General features: G+C 42.6%; 1 long non-coding RNA gene across 1 annotated transcript; it reads left to right on the top strand.

Annotated features, from left to right (window-relative positions):
* The first annotated feature begins 826 nt into the window (after positions 1-826).
* Positions 827-9101, top strand: LOC125324486. Its single transcript, XR_007203002.1, has 3 exons — positions 827-998; positions 2211-2321; positions 2530-9101. It is a non-coding gene; the product is annotated as an uncharacterized LOC125324486 (long non-coding RNA).
* The last annotated feature ends 9173 nt before the right edge of the window (positions 9102-18274 follow it).

The following is an 18274-nucleotide window of genomic DNA, read 5'->3' as shown; positions in this document are numbered from 1 at the left end:
TTTGTTTTAAGTAGGAGGTGGGAGTTAGCACAGGAGTTTATTTAGCAGCAGATTCCTCCACTTTGATCATGTGTAAGTGTATGGCTCTTCTTTAAAAAGAAAGAAGAGCAATAGAGAAAAGAAGCAGATCATTCTCTCTGAGTCAGGACTGTCTTCCTCTCCTCATCTCTTGTGGCCCTGTTCTTTTTGTGGGAGAGGATCTGCAGAGCATGCAGCACTGACTCCTGGAGTCTGACTGATACAGAAACTTCATCTTCAGGATCCCAATACTTGGGACATGGTGCTGCAAAGACCTGTCAGTGTAAGACCCAAGCTGCTGCTAGTTCAAGTCAGCCCTGGTGGAGCACTAGGCTCCTACCCCATGGGCTGGTGCCTTCATTCCCATAACTGCCTCAAGAGCAGAAAGTAAGACCTGTGTCACGTCCTGAGCTAATCTGATGAATCCACATGTACATTCCTACCTAATCCGGATCCCATTTGTCCTGCTGCTAGTGCCAGCAGGCTCACAATTACCATATTCACCACCATGGGCTGTGGCTTCAGTTTTAGCTTGTCACAGCCTTCACATGGGCTAAACCTGTCAAGTCCCCCTGGGATGAGGAACACACACAATAAGCAAGACATGACAGAGGGTTACACAGACATTCCCTCTGCAGGAAAGACACTTCTCATCCTAGTTGTCCCGTACAAGTACAATGCCTACAGAAGCCACTGAGGGAGACTCAAGGACAGACCCAGGTCCCAGAGATTAGTCATAGCTCAAAGAGCTGTGCAGGGGTGGAAATGCCAGGAGTTTGCTGCACTTCGGGAATGTGGACTGACAGAGTTTCCCTGTTGTTTGTGTTTTCAGAAATGTCAAGCTCAGGGCAATGCAGCATTAGAAACAGAACAGAAAGGACCCAGCAACGCTACTGAAATGACAGAAAACTCCTTGGCCTGGGCATCTCTTTCAGATTACCAACAGCTGAGTTACAACTTGAATGTAAATCTCTGCCAAGGTGAGGAGACACACCGCCCATCCCTGACCTTCAAAGCTGGTTCCATCTATGCTTTGCCAGGGCTCAGGGCAGCCACGTTGCTGTGGCTAGAGATCTGACTATAGGTAGTACTCACTTTCCCCTCTTATTCCTTCTATCCAAAGTCACTGCTTTTCCAGGCTGTGGTACCTGAGGAACTGGAATCTAGACACTGCCATTTATGTCATCTGTCCCTTTCTTTTCTTTATTTTTTTTTCTCAAGGTGTGAAAAGTGAACATGATTCATAGCCTCTGTCCTCTTGTCCAGAGCTGTCCAGATGGACACCATTTGCAGTTCAATGTTCCCTGTCATGTTCAGTTGCTAGTTACCTCCAGTTCCGGTGCCAACATAATTTCTCTTCCAGGCCTTTAGACATGCGGGGCTCTGAAATAAGTTTCCCAAACCTCTGTTTCCAAGGTTCCCCAAGATCCCTCCATCTAAGAAAATATTGGAAACTGAGCATTCATCCAAGAAACTCTGAAATGATTGTCTCTGGTTCTAGTTTCTCATGTACCAGCATAAGGCAGATTCCTTTTCCTTATACAGTATGTTCCATGACAAGACCTTGCTGGGTATGGAGGACTGCATTGTCCTGGGTTTGTGTGGTCACACAGAAGGGAAGGACATCTTTCCTCGGGGAGCTCAAAATCATTATTGTCAAGACAAAGGTGTGATTAAAAGGAAGGTGAAGAGGAAAGAATTAGAGATTAAAGTAAAGCCCCCTTGTGGCTAGAAGTCAAGAGGGGATAAAAAGAGAAGTCAGTTGGGAATTCTTTGTTAAGTATTGTGGCAGAAAAGGAGATCAGGAAGGCCTGGAGTGGTAAGATGGTGGGGGTTTTGTGGAGTTGTGCTGTTACTAGCTGCACATGGATGAGGAGATTCAACAGGAGGTAAGTGGACACTTGACTGATGAAAGGGCACTGGGATACAAATAAAGATGATACCTTACAGCACTCTCTGTGTGCATCTCATACTTGAAGATGAAAAGCAGACAAATTGGCAAACACAAGCAACCTCCTGGGTGATGATGAAGCTATTTTTCAGCACCCAGCCTCAAACCTGATCAAAAGTACTGCAGTCAACACACACCTTATCTTGAGCCCTTGCGACTGCTGGTGTTGCTCCCCTGTTCATTTCCAGGACTGCAGTAGGGTGATTTCTACATACAGTTCCTTATTTGCTGTTCCTTGCAGGTGGCCCACTGAAGAGCCGAAGCTTGATGAAAGATTCCTACACCCCTGATGTATTTCAGAAGGCAACCATAGATCCCAGGCATTGGCATGGAAGGACAATTAATGAGCTAGGTATGACTTCTGCCAGGAAAAGTATATTGCAGAATTCCTGAGATGGGTGCTGCTTCTGCCAAGGACAAAGGATGGATTTGGGCAAAAGCACAAGGGGACTAGAAACGGGCATTTTAACAAGAGAGAAGCTCTACAGCTAGAATAGTCCTTGGGGTATAATAGCACTAGGAGGGAGCTGTAACTGATCTATGATTTGCCTTCTTTACAGGGAGATGGTTTGAGAAGTATTTCCTAGCTGTTAACGTGCAGAAAGCAATGAAGGAGAAATATGGGGGTAAAAAAAAAAGCCCTAGAAGATGAAAGGTTGGAGATTTGAGTGCATTCAGCAACGAGTCTTTTTCCTCTGCCGACTAATAAGCCTGCCTGTGAAACCTGAACCCATCGTCTGCTAGCTGGCAACAGCAGATTTGTTCCTGGTGCTTTCTCTCCTCTCTATTAAAGCATCTCTGGGAAGAGCACTGCAAGTCTGAATATGAGTACCAAAAAAAATCACTTTGTTGGTCACTAGTACAGTGGGAAGGAATAGGGTGTGAGGTACACACCCTTGCAGAAGGATTGGTGGTGAGAGGAGCCCACACAGAAATTCATCTGCTCAGCATTTAAGTTGGAGCAGGACCTGTGCATGGTGTAAGAGGGCAGTGGTGGAAGAGGGGGGTGTGTGTGTGTGAAGAAACTCATGTTTGCCAGAAGATTCATGACACTGACAGCTGCCCCAGTGCTCCAGAGAGTGCAGAGGATGCAGTGGAAACCAACCAGGGTTGTCCCAGCAGCAGAAAGGTGCGAAAGCAAATGGAAATTCACCTGAGGAGGCATCTGGCTGTTCATGAAAGCTCATACTATTTGCAGGCCAAGCCAGGGAAAAACAAACAAACAAACAAACAAACAAACAAACAGCCTATTCCACCTAAAGGCAACAGGAAAGCTGCAAGAAGCCTCAGGACTCCTCCAACGCACAAATCACCCCACAATGTTCATGTACCCTTACTGAAGCTCTCACAAGCCCTACTTGCCCCTGACAGCCCTTTCCCTGACTCAGAGGTAAGTGACTCTCAGAGAGAAGCACGGGAATCCAGCATCCAGTCTGTACAACGTAAAGTTCGAGAGTGTATCTGGACAGTAAGTAAGGACCACCCAAGCCTTGAAAGATGCAGGATATGCAGAGTCTTTAGTGCTTCCTGATGTGTTTTTCTCACCAATTTAATGGTCTTTATTGCAGGACTCTGCCTTCCAGCTCCAAAGTGTAGCAATTTGGTGCAGCAATCACAAAGTACGTTTCTGGGAATAGTGATGCCCTGATCTTCCCTATCTGGTCCTAAGCTCTCACCATTTTAGAAGATTGATGCTTTGCTCCATGATATGAACTGTTTTGGGACAGAATTAGGATTGTTACTTCACCATTGGCTGGTTATTAGATAACACTGTGCTGACTTTGTTCAAGTAGCGAAGGAGGTTAAAATTTAGCTAATATGATAATCAAGTGATAATCATTTTCCACCACCAATAATTAACCATTTGGACTTAGGATATTTCCAGGCAGATGTCCAAGTCTTTCAAATTAAGGAGACCAGCCAAACTGCAGCTTGTAGAAACCTCTCTGTGGGTTTGCTTGGTACATCAGTACTGAGTGGCTGCTGTCTGAGCACACACCACTCTCGCCTCTCCTGAACAGCACAGCTCTGTAGGAACAGACGGTTCTCTGTGTTACATCCAGCACTGATGGCCAATATAACTCCAGGTACATAATGAGGACTCTCTTCTGAGAACACAGCAGGTCCTAATCCAGAAAACATGGAGCTGAACAGACATCTTCTGGTGTTGTTTGGCATACTGGAAGCACACAGTTCAGGGCACAGTCAGCTAATAGACAACACATAGTGTGGGATGGATCCACACATAAATTTACAGATCTGTTTCTACTAGACATTAAAAATGCCTATTAGCCATTAGAAATAGACACTAGGACAAGCAGGCAGACTGCAGGATTATGGTTCAGCTGGAAACAAATGCCCTTTTGCTATTCATGAAGGGCTCGTAAAGAGAGTAGATTAGAAAAGAAATGGACTAGAAGGTCCTGTTGGTGCACCACTGTGCACAAAATGGGGTGCTTGCCTCTTGCAGTGAAGTCACTGTGTACACCTTTTACAAATGAAAATATTTTATAAGCACTTAAATAGTATAAAATACTTGGTGTTGTATAGTGCACTCAAATGGGTGACAGCTGTTTGATGACAAATGAACATACATGTGTCGATCCTCCTCTCTTCTTTGCTTTGCCAAGTGGTACAGCTCAGCCAGGGATAAACACTTTCAGACAGGTGACACATGAAAGCTGCAGAGATAACTGAGATTATAGCTTTCAGTGAGGCAGCACAGCCACTGGGAACAATCAATACCTGAAGTCTTTGAGTGCTGAACAGACTAATTTAGCCACAACCTTGGCAAGGAGCATTTTCCTGTGTGGCACTCTGTGTTGTAGAGTGCTTTGGATATCCAAACATGCGTATGGAAAGCCAGCTTTGCAATCTCCAGGTATCATGTCATATGCAGTTAGACAAGAACAGAGCTAAAATAAGTACTCATGCTCGCTGCAGCTGAAATCTCCCTTCTATCCATTCTTTGGCCCTCAACAGTTCATTCCTTCTTGCCTGTTTTGTGCTAGTGTTAGCACTTCCCTGTCCAAGCTCTGAACTGAGTCAAATTGATAAACCAGCAGAAAATCAGTACAGAAGGGGAAAAAAAAAAAAACCACACAACAAAAAACAACAAAGCAAAAGTTAACAGGTTAACCAATTAAAATTTCTAAGCAAAGATCCTTGTTGCAGACAAGGCAACGAGTGATGGGATGTGCAGATGTTGGGAAAGAGGAGTAGAAAGAGAGTGGAGGTGGAAATGGCCTTGCACTGCCTTATTTTACACAGCAAGAAATTCTTTTGCCTCCACTGTATTCTCTCACAGGACTCGGTGCTTTGCAACACAGGTAGCCCGTATTTAAGTGATTTTACAAGGTCTGATCATTGGGTGGCAGCTCTGAGCCATTGTTGTTATCTGACAGGTCAGAAACTGGGGAAAAAAAGTGGGTTCTTCTCTGGTTTAGCTAAACCATTCACTGAAATTGCTGTTTAAGAACTGTTTGGGTCACCTCTAAACAGTCAATCCACCTGAAGTATAATCAGACCACAAGGATTTGAAGTAGAAGAAACCACTTGCATCCCAGCTTCTGTAGCACTCTCCTCACAACTTTCTCTAGCAGTAATGGCTACTTCCCAGTTCAGGTTTATGCATCTCTGCAGTTGAGGCACAGGTCATTTTGCAGGATATCACCTTTAATAAAGATTTACTACTCTCCAAACAATACTTCATTTTTCTTTTCATTTAACCCTCTGACCTCTTCCTATCTCATGCTATCCTGAATGATTCCAACCTTTCGTATTTCCACTGTGAATGACTTTGAACGGCTCATATAAAGAGATGGTAACAACTGTAAGAACAGAAGACAGACACTGCAAAAACTCTTATTAGAGTCTTCAGCTGACTATTCGATTCAATCCTTTGTGCTGTAAAGCTTGCACGGAAGTAAAATTTAAGTTCAGAGCTACATCTATCCTGAGGTAAGCCCTGTATTCCTAGAAGAATGGAGTACTTACTGCTGATCCTGCCTATAATGGGATAAAAGAAAAATCTAGCACTGCGTGAAGTGATGAGAGATCACAACAAAAAGGGAGCAGGTGAATTGACTTCAGTGGATTTCACTCTCAGGCACTGGGTTTAAAATACAATTGTGTCTTACATTTGAAGGTAGTAAAATCTCTTATTCATCAAGACAGAATGGTGATTTGAGGGTTAGGAATTACCTGTGGTGTTCCACTTGATAGTGGTCAAGGAGCCAAGGAGCAAGAAAAGTATAAAACAAAACCAAAACTGAAATGGTGTGTTCCTCAGGGTTCTCTTTGTGTTTTCCTTGATGCAGACTCCTCTCTGACAGAGCCAAGGCTTCATGGACTGAAGCTGGAAGAGCAGTGACCCAGTGTCAGGGGTGGGATCACTGCACTTGGAAACAGTGCAAGAGGTTTAAGAACAACAACTCCTTACAGATGGAGAACAGGCTCTCTCAGCTTTGGACAAAACAGGGATGAGGGCTGCATTGAAGAATATACAAGAAGGTTCTATTGCTGATTTTAGTGAACAGGCCTACCAATTTTTATGCTGACTTGCCATTTTCCCCCTCTTAATAATATTCCTTTTCTTTTAAACCCTTGGATTCATTGCTTCTGAGCAGAAAAACTGATTATCCAAGCTCATTATGTCCCCAAGTGAAACCATTTTCTTTTCCTATAACCCGAGAGCCTTGAACTGAAATTGATTAGCTATTTTTAGAAAGAAGCTCTAGCTAAATCTGACTTCTTCCCCTGCCAATCACACCTATCAGGGGAATGAGAAACAAGCCTATCTAAATGCAGGTGCCTAGGAATTATGGCCTGTCCCTTTTACCAAATACATTAATGTAACTAAAAAAGGGATGGGATTATTTGAGATCTTTCACCATGTTGGACTAGAAGTTGGAGAGGAGAGGTAGCATTTGTGGAAAGAAAATGGGATAATAATGGTGTTATTTTTCGAATTTTTGATTTGGTTATCTAAGAGCCCTGCAACTCCAGCAGGCTTTTCTGAATCTCAAGGCTGGCTATACTTTCTTTTTCCAACAGCTTTCTTTAGGGTTCTGAACACCCATGCATTGTCTTCCTTGCCACTGCTGGATGAAAAAAAGCACAGGACTTGGCTGCTATTAACAGCTCTCTAGCTGGCAGCTTTCTAAGGGGCCAACTGTACACAGACAGGAGATGACCTGACGGGGTACACTGTCTTCCAGGAAGCCAGAAGGAACCTCTGGCCACATCTCTTGTGCCTTCCTCAGAAGTTGCCAGCCTCAGACTTTTCTATGTCACAGGAAGAGTGACATGGAAACTGCCAACCACAAGTGTTCCAGTTCCAAGATATGAAAGCAAAATTCAGCTTTTGAGAAAAATCCATGTTTTTCCTGTAAATAAAACAGGAGCAGGGACCATTCTCTGGCTGTCTGGTAAATTGGCACAGACTGGCTGCATCCACAGACTTGCTCTCCTTGGTCTCCCACAGAGCCTCTGTGGTCTAAAATGCAGCTAAAGTTCTATGTCTCTTTTATTCACTTCAAAGTGCACAACACACTGTGTTACAGCTGTACTCCGAGTGAAAAAGGATGTGCTTTGCACAGCCTGGGTGCAAAGTCTGCTGGAATGCTGCTGAAGGACACTGGATGCAGCCTAACCTGATACAGCTGGGTCCATGTTGCCCAGTGGGAATGATTTCTACCCTGTGCTATCTCCCAAACGGTGCCAGGTTGTTATCTTGGAGAGCACTGGTTGGCACACGCAAAACCATGGCAGCAGGAGTGCTGACAACAAAGCAGTGCAAGCAGTTGCAAGGCAGTGTGTGATACTACATCTTGGCCCTGATTTATTTGGCACTAATAACTGTGACTGCTAGCATCAGCATTTATGAAGCTCACGAGTTTTCAGGGATATTTTGCAGTTAGTTTTGGAAAATAAAGGGCCCTTGTCTCTTACAAACACTGAGTGTGAAACTAGACAAAGGGAGAAGACAACAATTTCTGAGAAGCAACAAACAAACCCATCTTTCCTTCACATGACTTACAAAAGTACAAATTAAAAAGACCTGACCCTGGCTCCTAAGAGCCAGATAATTATCACAAGACCCAGGAGTCAGTTTAATTTGTATCAGCTTCCCCAGCTGCTTTGCAACCTAGGATATTTTCCCAAAGAGGATGTTCTGGTCACCTTCCCACCCTGTCTTTGAAGACATGACATAAATTTGAGGCATTATGGACTATTTGGAGCTATTTCTGATCAGCCACACACTGGCTGGGACCAATGCAGCTCTTTTTTGTTTACATTCCACTTTTAAAGTCAGGCTTTGCTTCAAGGAGCAGAAAGTATGTCATTTCTAAAGGATGAGGAGGTAAGGGAATATGTGTGTTTTCATGAGAGGGAAGTTGTGTTCAGGCAAGGTGGGAGGAATTCAGCCAGCAAGGTTTCCACTGCCTTTTATTGAAACCTATTTCCGAAGGAAATGCAGAAGAAGAAAGGAAGCAGTTTTCTATCCTCAGACTTCCATCCAGGGAGGTCAAGGTCTGCAGCTGCAGTAACTCCCTACAATTTCCATAGATGTTTGGAAGGTGTACACAGACCTAGGAGCTAAATGGGTGAAAATGCTTTATCCCCCCCATCACAATGGGTGATACCCATGTTGAACCTGCTCTTACCCTATGGCTAGTAAGGAATTTTAGCATTAGATATTAAATACTATAGTGTGAGAATGTTTTAAATACTTAAGACTAGAGACAAGACTTAGTGGTTCACCTTTATCATTCTGAAACAAGGAGATATTTATCTCTGCCTGCACTGTCGGGTCAAATTTGAAGTTGTAGTTCTCTTGATCATATCCATGGATGTGACACACACAGGGTATCATGAAGTTCTGGCAGTCAGGGTGTTTTAGACCTTTGTGGGACCTTCAGATCCATTTCTTTGTTCAGAACCATTTCTTTGCTCCTGGTTAAGCAGAAGGGAAAAAGGCATGACTATCTGAATAGGATGCTGCTACACAGCCCAAGTGTGTGGTTTCTGAAACCTTCCCACATATATTCTGTTTCTAAATCAATATTACATTATGCTGGCATACTCCTGTAATTCATTAAGTGACATGAATAAATTCCCTAATATCAAACACTTCTGCTTTATTCTCTTGCTTTCCTCAGAGGAAGATGCACTCACAATAACTATTTTGGGTTGGTGGGTGTCTCGTGCCTGAGCACAACCTCTTTCATGCCCTCCCCCAAAAGGGGTTTGGTTGCCCATGCTCAAGACTGTCTAAGCTGGAATCAGCCTGGCTGAGGGTCTCCCTTCCTTCACTCAGAAGCTGCTTTTGGTGGTGCCTGGTAATGCACACTGCTGATTGTGATCCACAGGATTGACTTCCTAGCTTGACCTTAAGTCTGGCTGCTGGATAGGGACTTCATATGGGATCTGGATTGATGGCTGATTCCAGTCACTCTCACTGTTCTGCATTTCTTGTTACTGTGGGATTACACTGTTTTCATGGAGGTCAATGCCTTGCTATCACCCTCAGCTCCCAGCTGACCTTCCTTCAGCAAGCATAGCTTGTGACTTCCTTAGCAGCAGGCTTGACATTTTACATGTGTACACATGTCTGTTATGCTGTGCTCACGCTAGAGAATCCAAAGAAGGGACACCAGAGAAATGCAACCAGCAGTTGGGACAGAGGTTTTGTGAGGACTGTGGGGCTGCAGAGCTCCTACAAACAGAAAATTATTTCCATGCAGACTGTGAAGTCCTTTATGCTGCAGGAACACTTCTGTGGTTTGAGACTTCAACCCACAGCAAATTGCTAACATTTAAAATGTGGTTCAATACCCGAGGGATTGTAAGAGCCACTTTCTCCATTGGCTTCATAGCTGTCAGGTCAATTAATGAATGAATCCTACAGCTCTTTCTCAGAATTAAAACCAAGGTAATTTCTTCCTATTCTTATTTCATGTGTTTTCTTCCCTGTCTCCCATCTCTCTGCTGTTTATCCCTCCATCTCCAGCATCCACTATTATACTTTTTCTCTTTCCCCTATCTCTTCTTTATTCTCTGTTCCTTCCTCTCTCTCATACTCTCCAGTCTGACTGTTCTGTTTTCTTCTTGAAAGGAAGCAGAAGTAGCAACAAGATAATGCAAGACATATCTAGTATATCTGAGAGGAAACACACACATACAACTTCTGTGTTTCTCACAGTTTTTGTTTTGCAGAAATAATTTCAACATAGCTGTGTTCTTGCTGGCATAAGGAAGAAGCAGCCTTCTTTGCCAATCTGATTAGGTATTATCACCACTGCCTCTAGTGTAACACATTATTCTCCACTCAAGTGCAATTATTAGCATGTCCTGCTATATTGTGTGTGTGCTCTCACAGCAAAAGCAGGGGACAGTGATTGAAAAGCTAATGAAACCAGATGGATCAACATGCTCTGTTTCCCGTTCTTCCTCATCCTGTACAGAACCAGCTTCCTCCCTAGCCTGGACATAACACTGGTGTCTGCAAGCTGGATACTATGCTAGCTGCAAGACCAGTCCATGTCTTTTTGCCCAGCTCCATCTCTTAGGTTCATCAACCAAGTCTCCTCAGGCCCTTCACAGGACACCAGCCAGGAACTTTGTTTTCAGCAGTTGTTAAAGCTCGGAGTCACATTCACGATTTGGTGAGCCTCAGAACACTCCACCCATGTGCAAGTGGTAAGAGATACTAAGTCATTGGAGCACTGCGGGGTCTTCACTGGGAGGCTCTCTGAAAAGAAGATTGGGCTGAAGAACCCCATGGGAAATGGTAAAATGAACACAAGTTACTGGACTGGAGAAAACAGAGACAGAGAAGTGAGGTGCTCTGTGATGAGAACTCCTAGAATATCCACGGTATTCATCTGCATTTATTTCACTAATCAAAATTGGCCCTTCATGGGAAAGTGGCAAGAAGTCTCCAACATCAGTTGCTGCTCTTTGAGTAGGCTGGACTTTGTTTTTTATCAGAGTTTTATCATGAATCTTAGAACTAAAAAAGTCTCAACTCTTTGAGTCTGCTTGTTTGTAAATCAAAATGGTCATGCAAGAAAAGTAAGACTGGTCTACAACCTGTGCAGAAAAGTTGGAATTGTTTTCTAATAGACAAAATTAAATATTCTAATTCAAAATATAGGTCTAAAGGGTTAAGCTTGATGTTTTGAAGCCTCATTAGGCTTCATGCCTTTGAATCAAAAGGGCCTCATAACACTGGCTAAAACCACAAACACATCTTTCCCTTTCTCACCCCCCAAAAGGGATCACAGCCATTCTGACACAGTGAACGATCATCTAAGACTTGTGATGGTACCTTTGTTTCTCTTCCTGAACTGCAGAGGCCTGATGTTCTATGAAACTCTAACACAGATGGAGGGCTGGTCAAGCAAGTGTGAGTATAACATAGGAAGCCTAAAAGAGCAGCTCTCCCCAGTGAGAAGCCTGCTGTTGGAGGAAATGAAAGTACCAACACCAACTGGGTAATAAATGGGGATTTATTTAGCTGAGCACTCCCATCAGTATCAGTGTCCTAGGATAAGCATAATTCTGAGTCCTGGTAATTCTCCACATAGTTTTGCAATAAGCAAGGGTCCAAGCTGAATGAGAGCACCCTCAGAACCTAAGCAGTGTAGTGTTGACTTTTGTACCCCTTAACAAGAGAAAGAATGTGGCAGACATTTAGAAAAACAACTTTTAAAAACATAATTACAGATTTTTTAAAAGCCAAACAAATGCTCTCAGCAATCCACTGCTCTTCTAGCAGTCAAGAGAGGTCTCAGTAAAATGTCAGTAAGGGTAAGATATGAGTGAGTGATTTATTGTATAAGGCAAAAAACCCAGATGCCTCATTAAGCAGGACATTCAACTTTGCCTTTGTGGGTTGTTTTCGTTTGGTGAATACATTACCATGCCCACCAAATAAGCCCACTTGCCTTAGCAGGAGTTCTCCCTCTGGGAAGTCATATGCAAAAGTGAGAGACACCCACTCTGTTTAGCTACAAAGTCATGGAAAGGAGAAAGCCTCCTGGCAAGGAAAACATATTTCAAAAGCCTAGCAGCTGAAAAACTCGTGTCCCTCTATCAGTAAACAAACATACCTCATAGGTGGATTTGCAGAGAACCCGCTTTTCCTTTTTCTTTTGTGAAAAAGCTCTGTGCAAGAGGGAGCTGTGTCTGTGTTGAGGAAAGGTCACTGTTAACCAGGGAAAGTGAATGTGCCCTTCCCTGAGAATTCAAACTCCAAGAACAAGAGCTGAAGCTGTCTGTGCTGTCATGAGAACTAGGGGCCCAGGATCAGCTTGTAGAGTGCTCTGTTTTTTAGAAACAGCAGCCAAAAGATGGCAAGGAATGATTTTGCCTTTCCTAGCAGCCCAAGGGCAGCCTAATCTTGCAAGAAACACCTGTGCCTGAGCCAAGTCACTTTCAGGTCCAAAAAGTGAAACATGCTGCCAAGCCAAGGTTGTTTCAGCCATCATAGAGTTACTGCTTGAGAGACCACAGAGTCCAAGGCATCCAGTACTGTGAATCACATGTTAGGCAAGGGATTATAATCTCCCCAGCATGTGTTTATTTCTGGAAAGATCAGCGTGCAATGATGTGCTGGTTTTGGCTTTCATAGAGTTAATTTTCTTCACAGTAGCTGTTATGGAGCTGTGTTTTGGATTTGTGCTGGGAACAGTGTTGATAATTCAGGGATGTTTTAGTTACTGCTGAGCAGTGCTTACAGAGAGTCAAGGCCTTTTCTGCTTCACCCCACCAGTGAGGAAGCTGAGCATGCACAAGAAGTTGGGAGGGAATACAACCAGGACAGCTGACCCCAACTGACCCAAAGGATATTCCATACCACATGGCATCATGGTCAGCATATAGAGCTGAGGGAAGAAGAGGGAAGGGGAATGTTTGGAGTCATGGCATTTGTCTTCCCAAATCACTGTAACATGAAATAGAAGGAGCCCTGCTTTCCTGGGGATGGCCTTCCCATGGGAAGTAGTGAATGAATTTCCTGTTTCATTTTGCTTCTATGAGCAGGTTTTGCTTTCCCTACTAAACTGTCTACTTCAACACACGAGTTTTCTCACTTTTACCCTCCCTTTCCCATTCTTTTTCCCATCCCACCAGGGGGGGCTGAGTGGTAGTTGCCAGTTGGAATGAAACCACAAACATTTTCGTCACCTTTTGTTTCAATACCTTTCACTGAGCACCCCAGAGGCTCCAACACTTATGAGTAATGGCTGAGTTCCTCACTCACACAGGTGCTGTGCCTCTGCTCTGCCAGCTGTGTTACAAACTAAATCTTGACTTTAGCACAGGTCCAGCAACTAGGTTCCTGATCAGCTGTCATAAAATTAAGAACAGGGAAGTAAGTATTTTCAGTTACATTTTGCTTAACCAGTTTCCCAGAACTGTGATATTTTTCTGCAAGTGAGATGTAATGATCTCTTAACAGAGGCTGACAAGTTTGCTGGTTGTTCCCTTTTCTGTTTCAATCACCATTCTCCTGGTGTGCAATGCTTTCTGAAAGGAAAATTCGTTTCCATAAATTTAAACAGTCATTAAACAAAATATTGGTTTACAAAGTGAATGTTGTCTTAAAGGCACTTTGTTGTTGCTAAGCCTGAGGTGTATAAAGCTGTCTCCATTCAAATAGTAGCATAACTGAGTAGGTAATGGCACTATTGAGTACTTAATAGTAGCACTACTAAATATGGATTCTGCTTAAACCAAACCTACACAGCTAAGGGATTAAAATTCAAGCCACACTCTGATTACTTATTTTAATTGAAGTGATAATATCACTCTGCATCAATAGAAGTGAGGCAAATACACTCAAATGGAGACAGTGTAATTTAACATACATTTATCTTTTTGATCTTTGGGTAATAAAGGAAGGGGCTGGTGGCATCTAAAGAAGTGAGAGGCAGTGAAGCCTCTTACTGTTTTCTCTAGCCTGGACTGCAGCCTCTGTGAACAGAGTACTGCAGGTTTGGGCAGTGCCTTCAGCAGTTGAAAGTACCAGAGCTCAAGCAACTTTGGACTACATCCACCACAGCGTACACAGTTTCTTAGGAATCAGTGACAGCTGGAAGTGCGTCAGAAATGAAAAAAGAAGCAGAAATGTAAGAAGCAAAAACGAAAGCAGAGTAAGCAAAGGAGTGGAAGAAGAAGGGAAAGCTACTTGACAATGATTTTCAGGGTATACTGTAAAAATGAATGTTGTACACAGTGTATGGACACAGAGCTTGAGAATGGAGACTTTTCATCTTCACATTTCCCAAAGGGCACACATACACTCTTCTCTCTTCATGCTTCTTTCCCAGATTTTTTTTTAAAAAGAGAGAGAGATGTGTAAACTTATCCTTTCAGTTTCTTCTTAACAGGCAGAAGAACTTTCCCACTTAGATGGAGAGACCTCAGTGGAGAAAGATGATGACTGGTAGTGAATACCCATGCTCTATGTCTCTTGAAACTTCAGTCATTCATAAATAATTGCTTTTTCTTTTCCTCATGCTTGTTAAACACAGTCGCACTGTGTGTGATTCCAAGCAATACTTTGTTACTCCTCTCACTTAATTTACTCCAATTCAGTTCTGGCATCCCTGGACACCAAGGAGCTACCTATCAGATGGAGTGTTTCTGCAGCAGGGCAATGCTTGGTGAACGTGAGATTAAAGTTCCCTAGAGTGGAACTGAGGCATCTCTGTTCAGCAAAGCTGCTGCAGCAATTTGTGCTTGCCTGGAATGTGGCGGGATCGGTGACAGCAAGTTCACCATGCTGGTCTCACGGCAGAGTCTGGCAGCAGCAGTCACCTCGTTAGTTTGCACTGAAATGACTGTCAGGACATACCCGTGCTAAAAAGGCCTGAGGAGCTCTGGCTTGGGAAGGTTGAAAGGCAACTTCCTCTGTAGAGTCAGGCTGTGAAGTGGTGCCTTTCTTTTTAAAGGTCACACAAAGGGAGTTATCTGGTGTGTTAATTCCCTATCTAAAGTGAAATCCAGTTAGAGCCTTTAGCAGCAGCCTAGGGTAGGGGTTCGAGAAAGCTCGTCTGATACAAAGTCGGAGAGATCGTCTAAATTCCAGAAACTTGATAGCAAGTCGGAGAGATCAGTCTAAATCCCAGAATTTCTCCTTCTCTATTTGCTGAGCCATAGTGAAAGCAACTTTCATGGGTATACATAAAAAGCAGTGGCCAGATTGCCATAAATTCAGTGGTAATCTCTTCAGGGCTGCTGGGATGGGCTCTTTGACCAGAAATACTTTAATTAATCCTTTCAGCAAACACAGAATCATGAACTGACAAGACACCAAAAGGCCATCTGTAAATCAGTTAAAAACTTCAATCCCAAAGCAGGACATAACTGGACTGAATTGGTAGACGAGTCGAGCCTTTCAGCTCCAAGACAGAACATGAGGATGAAGCCAAATCATTCTTTAGACACTGTGTGGGTATTGCCATATCTGTGTAGGCCATCCCCAGCTTCTCTTGGACGCAGTGGAAGTTTTGTCAGGCATGTGATGTCACAGACTGATATCACGGCAGCCAAGGTACCACCTGCTGGATCTGGTCTCCACCTCCAGGAGGAGGTCACCTCCCAAAAGGAGATCGGGACTTACGTGAACACTACCAACACTGCACCATGAGTTACCCAACAGGTACCATGTGCAGCAAGGACTGAAAGGTGTCTTAAGTAGGACGGGCTCCCTTCAGGAGCAGAAAGAAGGAAAACATCTCCTTCATTTCTCATGAGCAAGTAAATACAAAAATGGAAAAACATTTTTCTAGAAAAGACACATGCAGTTGAAAAGACGAGAGGGCACAAGGTATCTGGGCATTCTCTCAGTAGCTGCCAAGAAAAACCCAGTGGTTGTGGCCCAAAAACAAAGAAACAGAAGGTGAGAGGTTCTGAAAGCAAGGTTTAAACCAGGAGGCTGAAAAAAGCAGTCCTGTATTGTAGCATTCTTCAATGGTCCTGCTTTGATACACTCTGTCAGATAACAGAGTCTCACTGCATGATTGATTAAACTGTGAGGGGAAAAGGGGTTTATATTTATTAGTATCTGGTAACATTTTGAAGCAGATTAAGTTTATATAAGATGGATTCCACCTAATCAAAACAGAATCAGTGCTGCTGACATTTAAGATTAAAGACACTATGAGGCAATTTTAAAATGAAAACCAAGGAAATGATGCCAGATGTGGAAAATAAATTGTTTGGACTGATCTATTTGTGTGGTCTGAAATCACAGAAAGCCTATGGCTTAGGAAAAGGGATAGAATAGAAGGTAAGAAAAACACAGAGAAAAACAATAACCTGGGTAAGCAGAGTGTATAAAACTATGCAACCAAATCAAGACAAATGCTTTGTTTTATTTTACTTTATTTGCTAGTATGAATCTAGCTACAGGGTCTACATTTTTAGCCACTGTAAATGATTGCTTCTTGGAGTTATTTGTGAAAGCACTCACAAGAAAACAAGCAGATTTGGTCCTGAATAATATACAAGACCTCGTACAAGTTGAAACAATGAAAGGCACAAGTTTGCTACAATAATGTTTTAAGAAAAAACTGGCAAAAATAAGGCCAAGAAGCTGTTAAAGGATCAAATGTTTTCAGTAGATAAAGGAGCTGTTTAAAGAATCATATACAAATTTAAATTTAAAGTGAACTTGGGCCTTTTGTAAGTCTACCCATGCTATAAAGGTAGAGTTATTGTAAACTTAATGTTCTGAAAAAGTAAATGAGGCAAGACATGTAGAGAAAAATGATAACTTAGAATGATCTTTTCCAGCTAAATTTTACTGTTCAATAAAACATATTTACTTTCTTTACAAACCTTGCATAACATATACTATTACTCAATTGCTTTCATATCATATAAATCTGCAACGGAACTTAAATGTTCAATTGCTGAACAAGTAATTGAGGTAAATAATCAAAGGCTTTAGCAGGCCTCAGCATCAAAGAAAAAGAAATACCAAATGAAAGCTTTTGAGGAGTACTCAGAGAACAATCCAGGGAAGTAGTGACCAATCAGGCTGGCTTTTGTACAGGATGATACAAACTATAATGAGAAATAGAAATACTAGAGAAAAATATTCTGGAGAAGTGTGAACATATCTCTACAAAAGAGAGTAGTTCGTGGCCCAGAAAACTGGTAGAGTTCTTGGAAGAACTCCAGAGCAAACATGTACAGGGTTATCCAATTAATGCCTCATATCTAGATGTCTAAAGAGCTTGAAGTCCCTCACAAATGCATTTCCAAGAAACCAAGAGATAAAAGGAAGGTTGTCATGTAGATTAAAGTAATTTGAATACAGAAAACAAATGAGAAAAATGAATGGTTAGTTTTCATATTGGAGGAAGGATTTAAGTGATTTTTCCCAGGAAAATTATAATCTTTGATGTAGTTATTAATTATCTGGCAGACTGAGTGGTGAGAAATCTCTCACCTGAGAGATCTGAGTGACTGAGAAAGGTAACATTTTATCTGGGTTACTCCAACCTGATGATGATGGAGAAAACACTAAGCTATTAGGTATAAATGGGACATGAGATTAGAATCATAGAAACAGAGATTCACATACTGGCTTGGGTTGGAAGGATCCAAACCACCTGCCATGGACAAGGACATCTTCCACTAGGCCAGGTTGCTGAAAGCCCCATCCAACCTGGCCTTGAACCTTCTAATGAATAAGCATCCACAGCTTCCCTGAGATACCAATTTCTGTGTCTTGCCAGCCTCATGTAAAAATTTCTTCCTCATATCCAATCCAAATCTATCCTTTTCCAGTTTAAAACTGCTGCACACTGTCCTGACACCATAGACCTTGGTAAAAAAGTCTCTCTCTATCTTCTTTATAAACCACCTTGTTGTGGATACAAAAATGCTGCTAGCAAGGATTTTCTTGCTATTTTCTAAGCCCGTGAGAGACTTTTCTCTCTCACAGAAGAGGTAGCAGAGTTATGTAAACAACCAAACACCAGCCTTGAGAAGTCTTGTTTATGGTACAGTATAAAAATATTTTGACAATGGATGTTTTAGGATTTTAGCCAATCACCCCCAAGGGGTGGCTGATCCTTTGTCCAATTAGACTACGAAGAAAAAAGTCTATAAAAGAGTTTGTAAATAATTAAATAAATCAATCTTGCTGCACAATTCCTGCCTGCTGGATCTTCTCTCCTCCTCCCTATGGCTGCAGGACATGGTGATATACCCTAGGGCATATTTTTATTTTTAATACCTTTTATATATTGAAAGGCTGCAATAATGTGGCCCTAGACCCTT

The sequence above is a fragment of the Corvus hawaiiensis genome, chromosome 4 (genome assembly GCF_020740725.1).
Source record: "Corvus hawaiiensis isolate bCorHaw1 chromosome 4, bCorHaw1.pri.cur, whole genome shotgun sequence".
NCBI classification, from domain to species: domain Eukaryota; kingdom Metazoa; phylum Chordata; class Aves; order Passeriformes; family Corvidae; genus Corvus; species Corvus hawaiiensis.
Note: the sequence above shows the minus strand (reverse complement) of the source record. Positions and strands in the feature narration are given on the sequence as shown.